The sequence below is a fragment of the Stegodyphus dumicola genome, chromosome 8, assembly GCF_044657685.1.
Source record: "Stegodyphus dumicola isolate Sdum_Otavi_A_Nest chromosome 8, ASM4465768v1".
NCBI classification, from domain to species: Eukaryota; Metazoa; Arthropoda; class Arachnida; order Araneae; family Eresidae; genus Stegodyphus; species Stegodyphus dumicola.
The window spans coordinates 133,514,800-133,534,890 of NC_140775.1; the positions used below are offsets into that span (position 1 = coordinate 133,514,800).

The 20,091-nt window shown below is 29.2% G+C and overlaps 1 protein-coding gene across 4 annotated transcripts in view; it reads left to right on the forward strand.

Moving 5' to 3' along the window:
- Window positions 1-18,765, forward strand: part of LOC118203072 (protein couch potato-like) — a 580,191-nt gene extending 561,426 nt beyond the window's left edge. For all 4 annotated transcript variants that reach the window (XM_085822450.1, XM_085822452.1, XM_085822451.1 and 1 more), the window contains exon 10: window positions 1,929-18,765. The gene's annotated coding sequence lies outside the window, so the exon portion shown is untranslated. The remainder of the gene's footprint in view (window positions 1-1,928) is intronic.
- The last annotated feature ends 1,326 nt before the right edge of the window (window positions 18,766-20,091 follow it).

Below are 20,091 nucleotides of genomic sequence, written 5' to 3' on the forward strand. Positions count from 1 at the left end.
GTTTTATCATTATATTTTGACAAAATATGTTTGAGCAACGGTTCAGATAATTTACGTTTATACAGTCTTTTGAAATCAAAAGCAAGTTTAGGCCGGGGGAAGTGATGAATATTTCGAGAATGAACACTGAAATGCACTAAATACGGAACGCTAAATTCTTTCTAGAAAATTTTGAGTTCAGTATTCTGAGCCGCAATGAGATATGCCAAATAAAATTGCCGTTTTTTATTAAGATAAAATTTGAAATTCGCGTTTAATGAAAAATGAATTCAAGATACAGGATGTTAAAAACACATCTATATTCATTGAAAAGATGGAAATGAAATTTAATGACGACGTACGTAATGAATATTCTTGAATTTTCCGCCGAGAAGGGAAAATGGTTGGTGATACTGAGTGCCGTACCAAAGGACCCGTGCTAAAATCCCGGAGAAGGCATAGATGTAATTTGTCAGTCCCTTTATAAGAGGCAACAGTGGTCCACTTATTAGATGCATTCATAATAAAAAGGCCACCGCTTCCCGTCTTAGTGGCTGATTTTTATATAATGGCCACTAAAAACTTTATTCTTGGGTTCTTTAAGTTCGTTTTATTAGGGTAGTTTGAGTAATAATTCATATACACTGGTTATCATAAATTAAGGAAAAATCACAAAAATCACGATTACTGAAACAGTTACATGTAGAATTTTATGAAACTTACCCACAAAATACAACACATAGTAAGGTATCAAATAACATAAAAAGAAATTACCAGACAATTATAGTAGTATAGAAATTAGCCCATGTATAAAATGAACAAATCGAAGGTGTCTGTTTGCTATAGGAAAAGTACCTTCTATATGGAATATGATCGCCTCTAGATGCAATGCAGCATATTCAGCGATGTGTGATGCTTTCATTATGCGGTCTATCAGTTCCACAGGAAGCGAGAGCCATTGCTCTTGCAAAGCAGTTGCAAGGGTCTAAGGGGGCGGATTGAGAGCAGCTAGATGTCTCCCTAAAGCATCCCAAACGTGATTCACAGGATTCAAGTGCGGGGATCAAGCTGGCCACTCCATGCGCATAATTGTTTCCTGTTGAAGATAATCATCTACGATGTGAGCCCTGTGTGGTCTTGCATTGTCGTCTTGCAACAGGAAAGCATCACCTATTGCCCCGGCATATGGGCGCCCATAAGCATCAAGGATGTCATCTCTATAAACTTGAGTATTCACGGTTCCCCTTGGAAAAACATGGAGGTCTGTGCGTCCACCCAAAGAGATGCCATTCTCGTATATTAAGTTGAAGGTGGTTGATTTGTTACTCAAATATATCATTACTATTTTAAAAATCTGATGAATTTTCCATTGTTTTAAAAGCCTTATTCTAAATTCAAAGCTGACTTTACAATTCAAAGGTATAAATTTAAAGGATTTCGACTTAATAATTCAATAGATTATGACCTTATAATTCGAAGGTTCTGGAAACAAGGTAAAAAAGTATGAATGTTTTCTTTTTGCATATAAAATCAACTTGGTTTTTGTTAGAAAACTTATGATATATATTAAAGATTGATAAATATTTTTTTTTAAACTTGCTCATAATGAATTGTTCTTTTTACGTTTTTACATAATTATTTGATTATAGAATTGTTTTACAAAGCTACTGTAGTAAGTATAATACAGATTATACTATAATTTATCATTTTGAAATGCTGCATTACTGAACACAAAGTTATGTTCATGATATATTTTAACGGGTTTTGTTTCTCAGAATTTTCCTATTATATTAAAATTAAAGTAATTAGTAACTAAAAAAATATTATTAATGCTAAAAGCTGAGTATTCGTATTGTTACTAAACAATGGAGCCTTTCCAATCATATAAATCAAAGTTATAACTAATTGTGATAAAGCAACAATAAAGTAATTATCTTACATTTTTTCAGGTAGCTAAGAAATGAAGAGAGAAGGCAATCTTTCCTGAATTCCCTGAATTTAACAGGGTGGTGTCTAAACAAAAGGAAGTATATATCAACTAAGTTTGAATAATTTTCAGTATTTTTTTTAATATTTTCTATTCGTTGTTTATCATTTCGGTTTAAAACAGATCGTTGGTGTTTTTACCATTGACATAACCGTTTACAACGCATTTGTTACGTTGATCACTGTTAAACTGTTCTAAAAGATATGCTTACTGTGTAATGCAAACATCAATGCCTGTGTAAAATATGATATTCTGTATTTCATTTGAAAAGAGTAAAATCTGCCCCCCCCTTCCAAAAGAAAACTACTGAACGTTATACGAACTTATTTTCTATTCATATAATTGTTCTTTCAAGCTGCTTTTGGACGTCTGAAATTAGAAAATGTATTTAAAATTATTATAGATAATTGAATTAATATATAATTATGTATAATGTCGATATGTTGACTTGATAATTTGTTAAAAATGTGTTACCATATTTTAAAATAAAATTAGTTTTATACATTTCAAAGTGTGTTGAAAGTATCAAAATTTGAAATTTTACCAAACACAGAAAAATCCTTTTGCATCCTACGATCATTGAAAAACTGAGAAAAATGGCAATTGCACAACTATTGCTGTCACCAAATTACTTAAAACCCAATTCAGAAGTGGTTTCATTTATCTATATTTCCTTTTAAAATTGCAGTTGTTCCATTACTTGTAAGCATTTCAATGTGTCATTACCCAGTATTATTTCCAACCGTAATTTAATCACAAAATTTTCTTAAAAATTACTTTCCGTTCTATAATATTGGAAGTCAGTATCCAAACAATAGCTCTAAGTGCATATATTTCATTGATTTTACATTTTAAGCAACAGCACTGAGAAACTTAGTAGAAGCTATTTAAAGCGATAAATTTAAAAGCAAGAATTTTAGTTTTAACGTAGATTCTGGTTTGATTTAAAATTAAATAAGTAGAAAAATAATAAATTTTCATAGCCAAAGTAAATATTTCATATGCCGTGTCCTTAATAAATATGTAAAGATTTACACCTAATATCTTGCAAACCGAATATATGGAAATAAGCAAGTCTATTGATATTGGAAATAAAATATTAATATTAATAGGTATATTAATAATTTTCTCAGGTACATTTTTTCTAAAAATGCTAAACGCGAAATCTAGAAGAATTTCTTACATTTTATTTGATAGTGCTAGTGCAACAATACCTGCACATCCGCTTAATATTATACATCATATATTTCTCAGCTAACATACAAGGTACTGAATGCTGAAAAAACCGCATTTACATTTGTTTGATCAAAAATGATGGTCTAGTTTAGTTCGTTTTTTATATGATAGATTACGGTTTGGAAAATTAACTGCTTTGATGAAGCGTACCTAGCCTTTTGTACCGCGTGGGTTGTAAATTCGTGGAATGTTACACACAGAGTGCCTTAATTTGTATTCACACCACACTGGTGTTTAGAAAACGTGATAACGTAAACGTTTCTCTAGATGTTGTTGAAACTATTTCATCAGTCTCATCTATGCTGATTGTGATATTGAACAAGCAACATTTGCAAAATAACTAATCGTTGTATTTCCTTTTTTTCCACTCTTTTTCATCGATACGTTTTCGTGAAGTGACACATTTTGAAAATAATATGACTTTTATCTTGTATTTGTATATTCATCTTCTTTCGGATATTTCAGGACTTGAGTTTTTCATCATTGTATTGATTTTCCATTTCACATAGTGTTTTAGAAATATAAGCTACACTCGAAATAAGCTTTAAATTGTAATGTAATAATACAGATTAATTTTTTTAAAAAGTATTGAAAAATTATTAAGAGAAAATAAGCATTTTTAAAAATGGTTTTACAATTAAATAAACTTAAAATAACTTAAGAAATAAGGAATTAAAAAAATATTTTAAAGACATTTTAATAAATTGCATTCTCGGTGAAAGCATTCTTTGTGTAAATTTTGATATCTTAGAAGTTTTTAATTTCGATTGCTGTTATATTTATTATTTTTTTTTTCAAATTGAAAGCATCAGTTCTTCACTAACAACTTTGCATTAGGCTTTCATTTATAGGTGTAATTAAAATAGGCATATGAGTAGGCTTATGAGTTATTCACTGTAAATGATAACCAAAAACGAGATTAGCATAGGGTTTCTATAAGTAGTACAGAAGGAAGACTAAGCAAAACATACACACGTGTAGCAACAAGTTCTCTTAAGATAAGTACCAGACTATAATGGCTGAAAATTGCAGAGGAATTTATTTAGATAATTACAAAAATTTTCTGTACACAATTTTTATATCCCAGTTAAAGATATGTATCTTTGTCATGTTACTAGTATCACATTATTTCTAACATGCAATTTGTATCTGCATTCTCTATAAACTATGCAACTCTGTGTCATCTGTGTGTACATCGATGTTGATTCATGGATCATAAACTGTAAAATTCTAGATGTTTTGCACTAACTGAAGAGAAAGATATTATGCGTATTTCTGTGCACTTATAAAAATATAATATTAAAAATACATTCCTTTCAGAATCTAACAAAATATACCATCCCTTTACTTTAAATTATAACAATATTTCGAAAAAATATATTTTAAAAACTTTCTCACGAGTCCTTGCATTACAGAATTAAGCAATCAAACCAAAACTACATCTTATAAACTTCTTTTTCTCTAAATCGTTTACAAATTAATACATACTGAATACGTTTCCATGACTCATTTTTTTACTCATTTTTAACATTATTATAATTGATGATTATCTTAAATGATTTGTAATTTCTCGATAAATATGTTTGCATTTGGGTACCAATAAAACATTTTTCAAAATTTTAGCTTCATTTTAAAAATTCACAGTGAAAAAGAAACTGCTTCTAAGTTTATATACTTTAATCCATACTCTTAGCCGGAAAATTAAAACTGATGTTTTCTTCATCAGAATACGTAGAATGTATATCATGTCCCTCCATAAAGACAGTATGGTTCCTCTTTATACGAATATAAATAAATATTTATCCTTTCTGTTATTATTTAAGCGGTAATTACTAACCTCACATAATGCTTTAAAAATCTGCCATAATTTTCTTCTTTAAAATATTAATACGTTTTAAAAACATTTGTAAATTTTGGTTCATTAAATTTATTAATTTTTAAATTAATTTGTTCCCAAAGTAAGCCCGAATTTAATTTTTCACTGATTTGAAAACCATGTTAATTATACAACAAAATAATTAATGTAATTTTCAAATTCATTAACATTCCCGGTGCCATTTTTTCTGAAGCTGTATTTTTGGATAAACATAATACATGCTTTTAATGCCCAACATGGTTTTTAAGTTTAGAGAACAATGCTTTAAATCTCCCTCCTAATGTCAAACCTGATAAGAAAAACCGATGACATTATTTCAATATTTGCTGCTGCCTCCGAACTATTTTACTATTTCAAATATTTCTCGATATTAAACGTGCATGCATAAAAATACATATTTCTATTCGATGCATTCAATGTTTTACACCATTAATGAGTGTGCGTAACATTTAAGCACGGTAATATGTAAATGTAATGCATGTGAGATTTGTAAATACATATATTTGGCGTCTTTTAGTGGTAGAAGCAGAAAGAAATTTGTACATTGAATAGTTTTAAAATCGTCATTTTGCAAAAAAATATTAATTTTACTGCAGTATTTCCAGAATATTACTCACTTCAAACATTCAGAAAATTATAGTTGACTTATGTGGGAGGGTTTGGGAGAATTGTCTAAGCACAAGTTCTTATGCAGAAATGAAATATTAATGTAATAAATTGAACTTAACAAATCTAATTAAATTTTATTTTCTTAATACATATTTTTATCTAATTTTTAAAAGATACAGTTTTTAAATATGTTTAAAGAGTCCTGCAAGCGAAATGTTCCAGAACTACCATTTAAAACTGTTGTCACTTTTTTTTATAGAAACTGTCATTTGTCATTATGAAAAGTGTGATATTCATAACTTAACATCGCCCTGGAACTTCGAGATTGTTTAAATAAAAATGTAAAGCATATTGCATCTCTCTAATATCCATGCGCATCACTGTTATTTTTACCGCATTATTATATTTCTCATTCCTTTATCAAAAAGCTTTTTTTCCCTTACAAATATTCCAAACAAAATCTTATTTTACTTAAGCATTTGTAAACAATTAGCCTTTAGAAAAGTGTCGTATATTTCAGATTATAAACTTATCCGTGTATAAGCCGAAAGATAAAATTTTGCTGCATAAATTCAGCCAAAGTTGAAAAACAACTTGTTTAAGCCTATCTTCCTATAACTGATCGCAGTAAAAATCTCTCCCCCCCAAAAAAAAAGAATAATATGTAGTTTAGTTTATTAGACGAACTCCAGTTCTCCACCACCTTTAATTTAATAAAAAGATGTGAGAATAATGTAGGAAGAAAAAACTGTCTGTTTGAATACCAGTAATTCTCCTTTCTCAAGACGTACTCGTGATTTGGAGCATTAATCATAACGAAGCGGTCTTTAGTTCGGTTCTTATTTTCGGTGATTATTCCGCGAACAAGAAGCGCAAGTTTGCGCCTTGAGCACCTTACAGGTGATAGTGCGATTTAGCACAGTTCCACCGAAAATTTCATAGAAAGCATCCCGGGGTGACGGATCCGAGCGTCTCTCACCCCTCTCACCTTCCACCAAACCACACGAGAGGACATTCGGATCGCCGCATATTTAGAGTGCCGCCATGCCGCACCGACACTATACGTTTACAAACCTCCATGCCTTCTCCGGGATTCGAACCCGGACCCTTCGGCACGGTAGTCAGCGACGCTAATCACTATACCGTTTGGGGGACAGTAAGACTTTTCTTCCTTTAATTGCGACCAAAATACGATTCTTCCGCTTTTACAAGGAAAATAAGGATTTTAGTTCTGCTTTGCAGTGAAAGAAAACTGCCCGAACAGATAAAAATGACTGCCTAATACTAAGTTATAACTTTTGCTATGGACGAAATTGAAGATAGTGTTATTTGCCAGGCACAGACAACGATGTTAATGATGCCATTCACCCTGACTTACTTGAAATACATACATCCATAAAGTGCTGGAGAACTCCGGGTTAGATAAAAAATATAAAGAAATTTGGTTTATATAAGTTTGAATTGAATGAAAAATTTCATTTATATTATTAAAGTTTTTGTAAATCTTTTTCGCGACACTTAAATTTCAATAATAAAAAAAATGCTAAATACATTCGGCTTATACAGTATTATGCAGTATTTTAAATTTTTTTTATTAATTCAAATAGTTAAAATAGGAAAACTGCAGGCATTTCAGACCGGTGCCTTTCTTCTTTTATTCTAAACGTATCATTACTTTCGAATATTTTTGTATAAATTTTCCCAAAGAATTTCTGTTACCATGTTATTCTTTACTTAATTTTCCTATTTTTATTAGATTTAATGTTTGTTGACATATGAAGACTATTTTAAATACGATATTGCTTGCATCTGTATTTAATACTTTTAACGTTTCCGTACGTCAAATTTGTATTTGCCACTTCGAGAAATTATCAATGAATTTTCAATGGTGTTTATTCTAGTATATTATAATTTTTGAGCTGTACGAACTGTCTTTCTGCTTTCATCATTGCTGCTAAGAACAAATCGTTCTTTCTGCTCGGAAGGCATTGAACAATTGCGAGACAATCACTCAACATACTTTATCAACTGAACATCAATCTGACTGAAGAGAGTCAGTTTGAATCTGTTGCCTTTCCCTTTGTAAAATTTCTGAACAGGTTTACATATTGGAACAACTGCAGTTTTAACCGACTAATGCGAAAATAATTGAATGTATGCATTTAATGCCCAGGACGTCTATTCATTTTTATCTATCATTAACTTAAATTGAATATGAATACTGGGCCTGTTAATTTCCATAAAGAGTATATAAAGTACATCGTTTTATCGCGAAAATATAAAAGCAAGTATTATTAAAAACAAAATGCTAAAGCATGTTTAAAATTAACATTAACGATTATTAAGATAGAAGTTAGGAGAAGATACGCGTAAATAAAAATTTTGACAGAATAAATTTATTTAAGAGGTATGTCATACCTGTTTATGTATAAATGCTTTAAATGTTTCAATGTACATTATTCACAAAAAAGTGCTTTATATATATGTATATATACTATTATGTAATACGAATATACAAATTTGATACTTTTCAAGGCACTTTAGAAATGCAGCAAAAATGGTATTTTTAAAAATATTATTGGTAAAATGTTTCAGATTTTTGTTATAAATCCTATTCGCTACCAACGTTCTTTCACTAAGCATTCCCTTTTCAAACAATGGAACAAATTTTATTCATATGTGTGAGGGAAACTAATATAGCAAGTGATGATATTTTGTTTCAAGTCATTCTTGGATTTTTCTCTTTATATTGGAACAAACATACTAAATTATTTTAACAATGAATTGTCATAAAATTATGAAGTTTGTGAGATGTGTAAATAGCTTCAAATTACTGTACAACATGCATTTGCTGTTTAACTGCGTGAGCTGTGAAAATGCTGTCCTGTGATTATTAATTATTATTTAATATTTATAACTCGCTACTTGTTCTTATATGCTGCATGAAATGTTTCTATCATAATATATATGTTGTTCTGAGATAGTGTAAAAGGTAGATGTTCCACTAATGTGTGTTAGGTTTTCAATTTAGGCATGGGTGAAGAAAAGGTGTTTTTATAGATTACCAATGAGGTAATTTTAATTGAAAATAAGTCATATGCCATACACTAATCATCATAAACGTATTAGCTTTTGTCTAATTATATGATAGTCTATATAGGCATGGTAAGACAATTCGTAAAAATTATTGGAAAATTTTGACACTACGAATTTTGCATATGTCTTGAATGGCATGTGAAAACTTGAACTTTTTTCTTCATGAATTCATAAAATAAAAAAATGGAGACATTTTCAACTCCAGACAAAATAACCAAATATGGATTTACTGATGGACTTTGGTGTTTTTTAAGAGGACTAAATTACTAAATAAAAAATAGAGGTATTGAAGAATAATGTTCTTTTATTCGCTCATGCCTGTAATTAATTGATGAGATAACGGAGTCAGAGTAGGAAAATGTATTGTTGTCCCTATTTCGTGAGTTTTAGAATACCGTTTCAAAATTGAATTACACTTATGTGAGAAACGTTAGATCTGACTTTTTATCAGTCCAAGGCCCGATAATCAGATTTCTATCTATGCAAGACCAATGTTTAAACGAGTGCCTAATTGCCATACAATCGCTTTTAAAACTCTCTGTACTTTTCTTTTAAAAATTGAATAAAATAATGTGTAACAAATTTTAATAAAATTTGCATATTTTAAATAAATCATTTGGTTTTCAAATTATTTTATAATTCAAAATTTTTTAAAGAAAAATTAAGATTGTACTAAAATTATAATGAATTCAATTTCATTGTGCTTAAATTTTTATTATTGGTTAATATAAATGATTATTACCAATTTAATTTTTCCCCTTAGTGTTAATCATGCAATTATATTTATTACATGCACTTATTTCTTTAATTCTATAACAGTAACAATTACTTTGCATTGCGTTTCAAAAAACAAATTGAATATTTATATGTACCAAACACTTATGTTTCCCACGTTAAAATAACAAGAATTGAGGATTATAAACCACAAGAACAGATGACAATCTAATAAGGCCTTCTGAGCTACAAGAATGCAATCCTGAAACATTATTTTTCCTTTGTCTAACACCTTTTTTGAAGAAATACCACTGCAGCACACAAAGTGCATTCATTATTTACAAAAGTCATACTATTTTTTATTCTAATAAAGATAAGAAACAAAGAAAATAAATTTCTTATGAATTTAGTTATTTGTTAGCCTGTAATTTCAATTTACATTGCCATGTACTAATCAGGTTTTCCAATAAAAAATATTTCGTAGCTTATTTGGACTAGATGAAATGTGAGCAACCAAGAGTTGTTTATAAAATATAAGTTTTAATTTCTCTTAATCGGTGAAACAGCGGCAATTTTACATCAAAAGAACAAAACTTTAAATGCAAAATATGACTCAGTTTTCATTTTTTCCTAAAAGTTTTAATAGTTTTTTCCATATGTCCATGCTTCCATCTATATTATAGGTTTAGAAGCTTTTTTATAATACTAATGTATTAACAGTTTCCTGTAAATAGTTAAAACTGCATCTTTATTACCCGAAGTTGAAAATCTTAGTGTGTCGAAATACGATTTCAATGTGCATTTTTTATATTCGATAATTCGCAATTCCTACAAGTGATCTAACTACTTCACTTAAAATAAAAATAAAAATTATGAATTAACTTCTCTTCAAAGATTTACGTTGTTCTTACAATTTTCATATGCATTATTCATAACATTGATTTTTGAAAGCAAATATTGTAAAGTAATATTAAATTTTGAAAGCTTTCGTAAGTTAATTTTGGAAATATTTTTAAAGCTTGCATAGTTTATTTGCGAATAATATCCGATATAAGCGTTCCAACAAATAAAATAAATGAGTTCATACTGAAATACGATGCAGTTCATTAAATGGTTTTTAAATATAATTTCATGTTTAGAAGCCATTTATTTGAACTTGAGGTAATAATATTTCTATATTACATTGAATTTTGCAAATCAAAATTGTCAAGTTGTATTTATTTTCTTGTTCCAAAGATCACGGTGAGAAAGAGAAGTATAATTTTCCTACATAATCAGATTCATAAAAATATATTTAACAAATAATAATATGATATTTTTCAAATAATTGAACTTTTCTTGTAACCTTACTTCAAATATTGAAAACGTTCGGAGGTGTTTCTCTAAAATGATAGCTTTTTTTAAAGGGAAATATTTTCTTTCTTATCTTCGTTTAGTATAATGAACTTTAATTTGCAATATAAAAAATATTAAATCGGTCATTTAGATTATTTTTGACTCTGTTAATGAAAAAAAAAAAGAAAATAAGTGAAAAGAGCTTGATGTTTGTTGGCAGTTCATTCCTGAGAGTGATATTAAAAGATAGAAATAAAACCAAGACGCTACATATCATAGTGTTATTATATGTATGTCAGCGTATGTCTAACGTGTATTACAAGCGATTTTTTTATCGATTAAAATATCAAATTCCGTTGCATATCATATCGTTATAATGCGCATATAACAGTTCAGATTTAGTGTCTGTATTTCTGAAACCAAGACGCTACATATCAGGATGTGATGTGTGTATGCGTGTCATAAATTTGTTGAATTATACAGTAAGAATGTTATTTTAGTATTCATCAGCACGCCAAAGCGATTTAATGTTTAAATGACTTCCTGTAAAATAATGAGATTGCGAAGGAAGTTTCTCTGTAATAAATTGATTTTAATTTTTAATATTATTTAGTAACGTAATTTATATTCAGTAAAATATAATAATTGAATTGCTATTCAAAAGACTGATGATGATCTCTAGCTCTGGAAATGAGAACTGCGTTCGAGATTAAATTCTAACGATAACAATCATCTTCATAATTATCAATTTAAAAGAATCTAATTAATTTCTACTAATAAAAAATAAATACTACGAAGGCAAAACGAACATCCCATGATGTTTGACCTTCTTTTTTTGATTCCTGAATCTGTAAATAAACATTTTATCAAACACTGACATCACAATAAAGCGCCATTTTTTGCAGTATACCATTTTGCAGTATCCTGCAATATAAAATGAAAAATATATTTCCTGTATAACAATTAAACTAATTTTAACAAATAAGCAAACACTGCTTTAACTAGGCTAAAATATCGCAGTATTATATTTGTACATTAAAATTCTATGAAATGCTATCATTCTCAAATACTTTTGCTCATTAAAGTTTTACTTCATATTTTATTTTTCTAATTTAGCTTTTATTTATTTATTTATTTGAGTATCATATATTTAAGTTGAAATTTTGTAATGAAAAAATATATTTATTGTATTGTGTTGATGCTCATATTGACAAAAACTGTTTTCAAAACAAAGTTGAACTGTTATAATTTCCTTTGTATAAAGTATATATGGCACTTATAATATCAAGTTTCACAAAACAAAAAGTTTATTTTCTTAATCTTGAGGATACTTTAAAGTGTATTTCATAGATGTTTTAACATCAGATGATTTTTTGATACAAAATATCTAAACTTGTGAAATTTTAATTGCTCATACTGAGTAACACACTCATTAAACTTGGTGCATACACGTGACCATATAAAAATTAGTGAACAAACGAAAGAATTAGATTAACAATTACCTGCTCAGCTTATCCTCGTTTTTATAAATACTTGGGAATGAGAGAAACCAATGTGTAAGCGTAAATGCACATAAAATATTTAGAAAAAGTATGTTGAAAGTTATATACTATAGTTTGCTTTTGTAAATTCTGATGACTATATTATAGAGTTTGATTGGCAAGGTAGGTAGTTTGACTGTGAAATGCATCCTTTTCTTACATGCATCATTTACTTTATTTATATTAGAATGTTTTACATATCCAGTAAACTACGAAATGAGATGATTATATTTTATAATTAAGTCTGCTAAAATCTGAAAATATTTAAGAAACGAAAAGTAAAAGAAATACTTTTTTTACAGTTATGCAGAATCATTGTGACCGTTGTGTTAATATATGTACTAATGCTGTTTAATCCACAATTTATTACTCAGTGTCACTATTTGTATTAAAAAATTCACTAATAACATTTTAATAACTTATTTTTGCAGTACAGAAGAGCCTTGATCTATTGATTTCTAAGTGGACGAGGAAAAAAATGATTAAACCTGAAAACTGTTACACACTATAGATAAGTAACATTATGAAAGAATGTAAAGTTGATTACTTTTGAAATGACCCCACCATATTAAAAAATTATTTATAACAAGAAAATCTTTATATTTTCGTTTGAATTTCAAGATTTTTAAGTTTTTACTATCTTCTCGTCTGCTTCGCTTTAACGGTTCGCATAGAGAAAGAATTTAAATCTGCCTTTTAAGTTTTGTAAATATCGGGTGAATCTAGAAATTTCTGTTGTTCTTTTTCCTCTTGTTAATCTCTTTTCTCCCTTCAGATTCTCCCTCCCCCCAGAAACAAATTGAGAACTGACACTAAACATCTGAAAATGAACTTGATTAATCTAATAAAAACTGACAGAAATAAACTGTTTTCAATTAGCAATGAAACAACATTCAGAAAAGTGACATTGAGATCTGTAGTCCAAAAAGAAAACATTAACAATGATTCGGCCTAATTTTTTTTTTCCTGAATGAATTAAGTAGAATATTCTCTCCAGTACCATGGAGCAAAATAATTTAATTATCAATTAAAATAATTTATGTGTAGAAATGAAAAATCGGAAAGATGGTTGCGCGAATTAATAATGCTACTTGTATAGAATATTCTTCGTGACCAGCAATTGAGAAATATTCACTGCAAGAAAATTGTCATTACGATAACAACAGATTACGTCTCTTCTGCATATTATTTCATTACATTTCATAGTGTATTGTTCACCCATATAAATAAAAATTACTATATTTTTTTTTTTACTTTTTATTTTTAATGTGTTTTTAATTTTTTAATTCAAAGTTATTACTAATTTCGGTTGCGTAAACTATCTTGTTTTTTTTTTACTTAAAAAATTATTATTTACTTTTTGCTCATAAAACATAAAATTAGAATTCCAAATTCTGATAATTTCAGGTATTAAAATTGAAACGATTCTTAATAATTCAAATCAGACTTATGATAATCAGTCTACATGGATCATTTTAATACTATAATTATTAAATCCGATGAAAATTTTAACAAGATCATTTCCATCTAGTGATTATTAATTAACTGACTGTTTAATTTCTTCAAACATAGATTTCTCATCAGATCTATTGAATAATTAATATATTAAATAGTTGACTCGGTTGAGTTGGTAATTGTAACAAAATTATAAAATCTTGGTTTTCAAAAATAATTTGATAGTATTTCATGAAAGCAGTATTTTATGGAATGCATTGGTGAATGAGCAGACAAAATAGGAATACTGCTGAAAATTTTAAAGCTACTCATTTTTATTTGATTTGATAATAGCACATAAAATAGTTAAAATTTGCTTTGTGGTAGTAAGAGCAACAGGTGTACAACTAATGTTGTTACAGAGATTTTATTTAAACAGTGTGATTGATATAGTTATATTTTTACTCGGACAGCTCTCTTGGTTCACATTCTGTACATACCTGTACATCAAAAGTTTCAAATTTTAATTTCTTTAATGTAAATTTAAAAACAAATTAATTCATTTACGTTTGCTGAAACCTTTTACACAATATACAGAGTGTTCCAGAAAAAAAACGTTTTAATATTAAATGACGTCGAGAGGTTAGAAGAAATAAAATGCTAATAGAATGCTTTCGGTACAGTGTTTCATTTAGAAGGTAAATGATTTTAAACTCCGGTGAATTCAATTCTGGCTGAATTAATGAAAAGCCACTCTCGTTGTCTGTTGATCACACCAGCTTTGAAACCTACAATCTTAGCTTATTGGGCCATGAGAAACTAACGGAGTTAAAGGAGTCCTCGTTGTCATAGTACTACAGAGGAGTTTATTGCGCTGATCAATTCTCTTGCGATAATATTCTCAAAATCTCTGACGTCGCAATGAAAGTGTCTTTAAATGAATTACACAGTTCACTATCCAATGACGCAATGCCGTAAGTATTAAGATCAGTTGTTGACGATTTAAATGCGTTTTTGCGATACATCACGCCAGATACGAAGAGTCTCTGTGGTGTTAGTTTATTTACCTAGCCGGAACAGATATCACGGAACTTTGAATTTTATGAACAAAGCGATGTACTCCAATCCTGCCAATGGTATTTTCTTTCTTCTAAACTATGGAATATGCCACGTAGCGTTGTCACACGTTTTTATGCGTTACCAAAAGAAAACTGGTTTGGTTTGGTTTTATTAGATTACAGCAAAGCACTCGAGGGCTACCTGCCTTAAGGGAGGGATGCCTTCGTGAAGGACTTTCTAAGGATAACTGGCTCGTATACACGCTACACATGGGGAAAACCACGAGAACGCCGATGCAGCCAGCCCTTCGCGGGATTCGAACCTCGGATCGAACTACCAGTGTTCAGCCGCTCGGACGCTGGTGGGCCAAGGAAAACTGGTAAATACTCTGAAAGTAGGCTTCTCTCTTTTTTTCCGTTTTAAACTTTGTAAAGTATCAACATTATACTTATACATATCGTGAACATCTTTATACATATCATGCCGTTTAAATGGATGAAACAAAGCCTCCTACTTTTTATGTGCATTTACGCTTCATTGACAACACGTCATCTAGGTTTCTTACTATAACTGTTCTAACGCTCAGGTACCGAGGACCAAATACAAAGGTAAAGAATTTTGTAACCGACTAACAGATATGTAGGATTGTCGTGTAAATTAAATGCACTTGTTAAAATCTCACGGGCTGTTTTAAGGAGAGAGACTTTTGCTTTCATTTGTATAAGAAGTACGAGATCACTTCATTGCATTGTTTTATATTTATAAATTATAAGTGTACTTTTATCAAGATTTCTGAATACTGGCTGTTTTTTATTTTGTCGATAATTTTTCTGATTTTTTTTTAAATTTATAAATGATGTTAATTTCTAATTTTTAAAATTTATTTATTTATTTTTAACCATGACTACGAGCTTAAAGAAAAGAAATCTAGCGATGTGGTTTTCCTCAAGTTTACTATGAATTCGACTGCGTTTGACATCAACTCTAACTTATTTATGAAGGAATGGAGCTTTGTGTGAGCTTCTGATAACATTCAGCTATATCTAAAAATTTTAAAGGCTGTGACACCTGTGTTAGTTCTATCTAAATACGCCTAAAAACCATATCGCTGGTAAGCTCTGAGGTAAGGACTATTTCAAGCACCCAGAAATCCTAAACTGTCATTCAAAATTCAAAACAATTTATAACTTGAGAATGGATTTTGATGAGCCTTTTTTGAAAAATATGTTCTTGTTAAGCCTATTTTGTATCATCAGCATGCGTCCATAGTAGATGATACTATTTCATTATTTGATGAACAGTATTTACAGAGAATGTAACTTCATTTGATTTATTACGCCTGGAACGTTATTACATAAGAGAGAATATATTCCTAATCAGTCATATTCAGAAATCTAAAAATATAGTTATTTGTATTTTGTGAATTTTTGTTTATTTATTTATATATTTCTTCCTTTTTTATTTAAAACAAAAATACGACTTTCCATATAGACATGTATACAAACATATATATTTCGTACATTCCGTATATTGTGTTAACATATCTTTTCTACAATTCATTACTTTTTATTACATGGCATAGCATTGCCTGACATTGCCTTATTAAAATAAAAATCAGATAACTTTGATGTTAAATTGCAAGAAACTATTCCGTCCGTATATTGCATTCACTTGGAGGCGGAGGCCTGTCAAAGGCCTTTAAGGGCCCCATTTATTTAGTCTATTCATATTATAGACTTATATAAATATATATACATATATATATCTATATATATATCGTAAACATTGTAGGTTGTTATTATAGTAAAAAGTTCCGTAGCTAGCGTGATTATGTGCTTAATACATACATGTATGAAATATTAAAAAAGTGGCGTTTTCGCTGGATATAATTAATATAATATTGTATGGTTCCTTGCGTCAAATATGTATTAGTAGCTCATATGATTATTCAAACTTTTTCGAGAATGTTAGCTTTTGAAATGCGGAACGTTATGTGAAACCTATTTACCTCCCTTTTGAAAATCTAGTTCTACAATGACCAAAGATAATTCTAAGGAAGGAGCGATGTGTAAGAATTAATTTACATTTAGTGTATAATTGTGTGTGTATGTGTAGATTTTTAAATCACTGAAATTTCAAGAAGGAAAGTGATTCTATTTGCTGATAATTATTCCAGTCATTTTTAATCATGCTCCCTGTGTAAAGTATTGTCAGTGTAATGAAGCATCATGTGGCATTATATTTTTGTTATATTGTATAATTATATAGTCATATATGAGATTCAGCAAAAGGATTTTGATTGTACCCACATTCCGAGTGCAGTACGAACAATACTGAAAATGCTTCTTTTTAGAATCACGAGCTAATTGTGTTTTTGTATTTATTTTTTATTTTTGCGGAATGTAAGTTTTAATCAAAATCACTTCTGTATCTCTCTTAATAAAATGTACAAGTATCTGTGTGTTCAGACAGAATGAGTGATAAGTCTCTAAGCAATCACAGTAAATTAGCTACGGTAAAAATTTCATTTTATTACTTTATGAGTTATCAATTATTAACAGTTGTAGAAAAGGTTAAACCGAATTACATATCAAGCATTTAGCAAATACATGGGTCCAATTTGAACTTTAATACCTTTTTCATTTATAACTTCGCTAATTGTGGTGGATCAGTGTCGTTTCAATACATTCCAAGAAATCAAAAAACAACTTTAATAACTCTAATTTGTGTTGCTAGAATAAATCTGATAAAGCCATCTGCCATAATATTTAAATGATGAAACTTTATATCTATTAGCAGTATTAGACTTGCTCTTGGTAACAGCATACAAAAATGAGTATAATATAACAAAAGTTTCGAAAAATGGATTTCTGTCTTTTTGTATGTACAAAGTAGGTTACACCTCATGATTATCTTAAAAATGCATGTCATTTATCATGTCTCTATCCAATATTACATTTCTAGTGAACAAAGAAATTTATCTACTTTTATTTTATCGTCAAAAGTGTAATATTCATCACATTTAATTCTATTAAGTTTTCCTTTTAAAATATTTAATAGCAAGGAAAAATATTAGAAATATTAAACTTTTCAAAGGTTAGTCTTTTGAATTATAATATAATAATAATTTTTCTATAATACGTAAAATGTTATCTTTTAATAGACACAAAATAGAAATTTTCCCACAAAAACTGAATAATGAAGATAATTTGAAACTGGGAGGGAAGGACATTTTCTAACTGCGTATCGAAATGAATTGTAAGCTAAGAGAAAGAAAAAATTTTAAAAAACTGCGAATTTTCTTTTTCAAGTCATGATCATGAAATATTTTTTGCTTTGCTTACAGTCTGTAAATAAAATATTTATTTTAATGTAATATATATATATATATAATATGATAATGATTGTCATTTTAATATCTGCAACCATTCTATCAAATGTATTATACTTAATCTCGGTCTCATTGAAATCCATGTCAATATTATAAGAATTTAAGAACACACATTATTTTTTAAAAACCTCGAATTGAGGTCGTTAAACAGAATAATTACATACTGAAAATATTTATATAAATGTAAGCTGAATGGTCAAATAACATTTTCATTTCTATGTATATTATGTATATAAAACATAAAAACAAAAAAAAGAAAAAATATGGGAAAAAAAAGACTTTCTCTATTTTCTTTTCTGAACACCCAAATACATGGTGATCTATACTAGTGTGATGCCATTTTGTATTATTGCTGAATGATATGGATTAAATGCTTCATTTCGTAAGCATTTATGTATAAAGCAAATGAGAAATCAAGTGATGTGTGCTCTAAGTTTTGTGTCCGCTCTTGTATAGATCTTTTTTCTTTAGCAAGTGATTTGAAATAAAATGTTTCGAAGCAATATGATCATTGTCTCATGATTCGTTTGTAAATAATTTCGTGTCTTTCATTAATTTAGAAAAAACACATTTTTAGTTCATATTTTACCTCTGAGTGTAATCTACAGACTACTGTATTCCACGCATTTTTACTTTATACAAAGCCTGTGATCAAGAATTTAGTGAAAACTGATGTATACGTTTATATAAGGAGTTTATTAACAAAGCAAAGTTAAAACTGCACTTAATTATTACATTTGTTGAATATAAGTAACGGAAATAAATTTGCAGAGACAAGTAAGATAATTCGTATCAGTTAATATAACAAAGCCCACGAATAAGCCTTCTCTGCGAATGTGTCCTTTCTGACTCTACTTGCTAGCGGAACGTGCAAACCAGTTTCACCCCAAAAGCTCTCATGGGAGGGGTCGCGATAATGCCTTACATTTTCCCTCACATAAAGAACGACTAAAGAGAGACACTAGACAAAGGAATCAAATTCAGGTGAGGAGGAATCCCTATTATAATTATTTGTCCTCCACATTAACAGGCAACGGATAGCACCCTTTTATCAAGGCATATACGAGCACAACTAAGTTCTTATTCAATTAAAGGGAATATTGAAACAATAAAAAAAATTTAAAACATTGCCAGAGAAAAATCTGTGAAAACGTTAGAACTACTGATTATTTTCTGACCTAATAACGGATGAAGATTGAATTGTTCTTCAAATGTGGATAAACTTCCGAGTACACCACATCAACAGTCCTGCGCTTTTTCTCAAATTTGCTACTTTTGACAAACTTGTGTTCCTAATCAATGCAATATTGTAAATTTTCACCTACTATGGAGTAGGTAAAAATTCAGAAAATGCCGTAGCAATGTAGCAGTCAAGGTAAAGCAAGTAAAGTAAAAAGTTGCAGAAATAGAAATAATGGTATTTTCATCTGCTACTTTTGGATACTCAATTTTCTTTTTCAAATATTATAAATTTGCATATTTTAATGAAATGTAGCTATCGAAACCAATTTATTACTGAAAAGTAATAATTTATTTAGGCTTAAATAAAGCTGGCGAATGACAGCCTGAGATTGCAGGCCTTGAGACCCTAAATACAAGCACAATTCCCTGGTATTTTTATATTTCACTGATAGCTTTGCCTAGTATTTTGGATATCTATAAGTACGATTCCAAAATTTAAGCAACATAATATGCTGCATTAACTAAAATGTGAATTATGACTAACTAAAAAATTCAATTCGAGCATTGAAAATGCTTGGCTTAAAATCCGTATCACTTCTACAAGCAACCCTTTCCAGAATTTTTATTTTCGGGTTATCTGTTAGTATGGCTT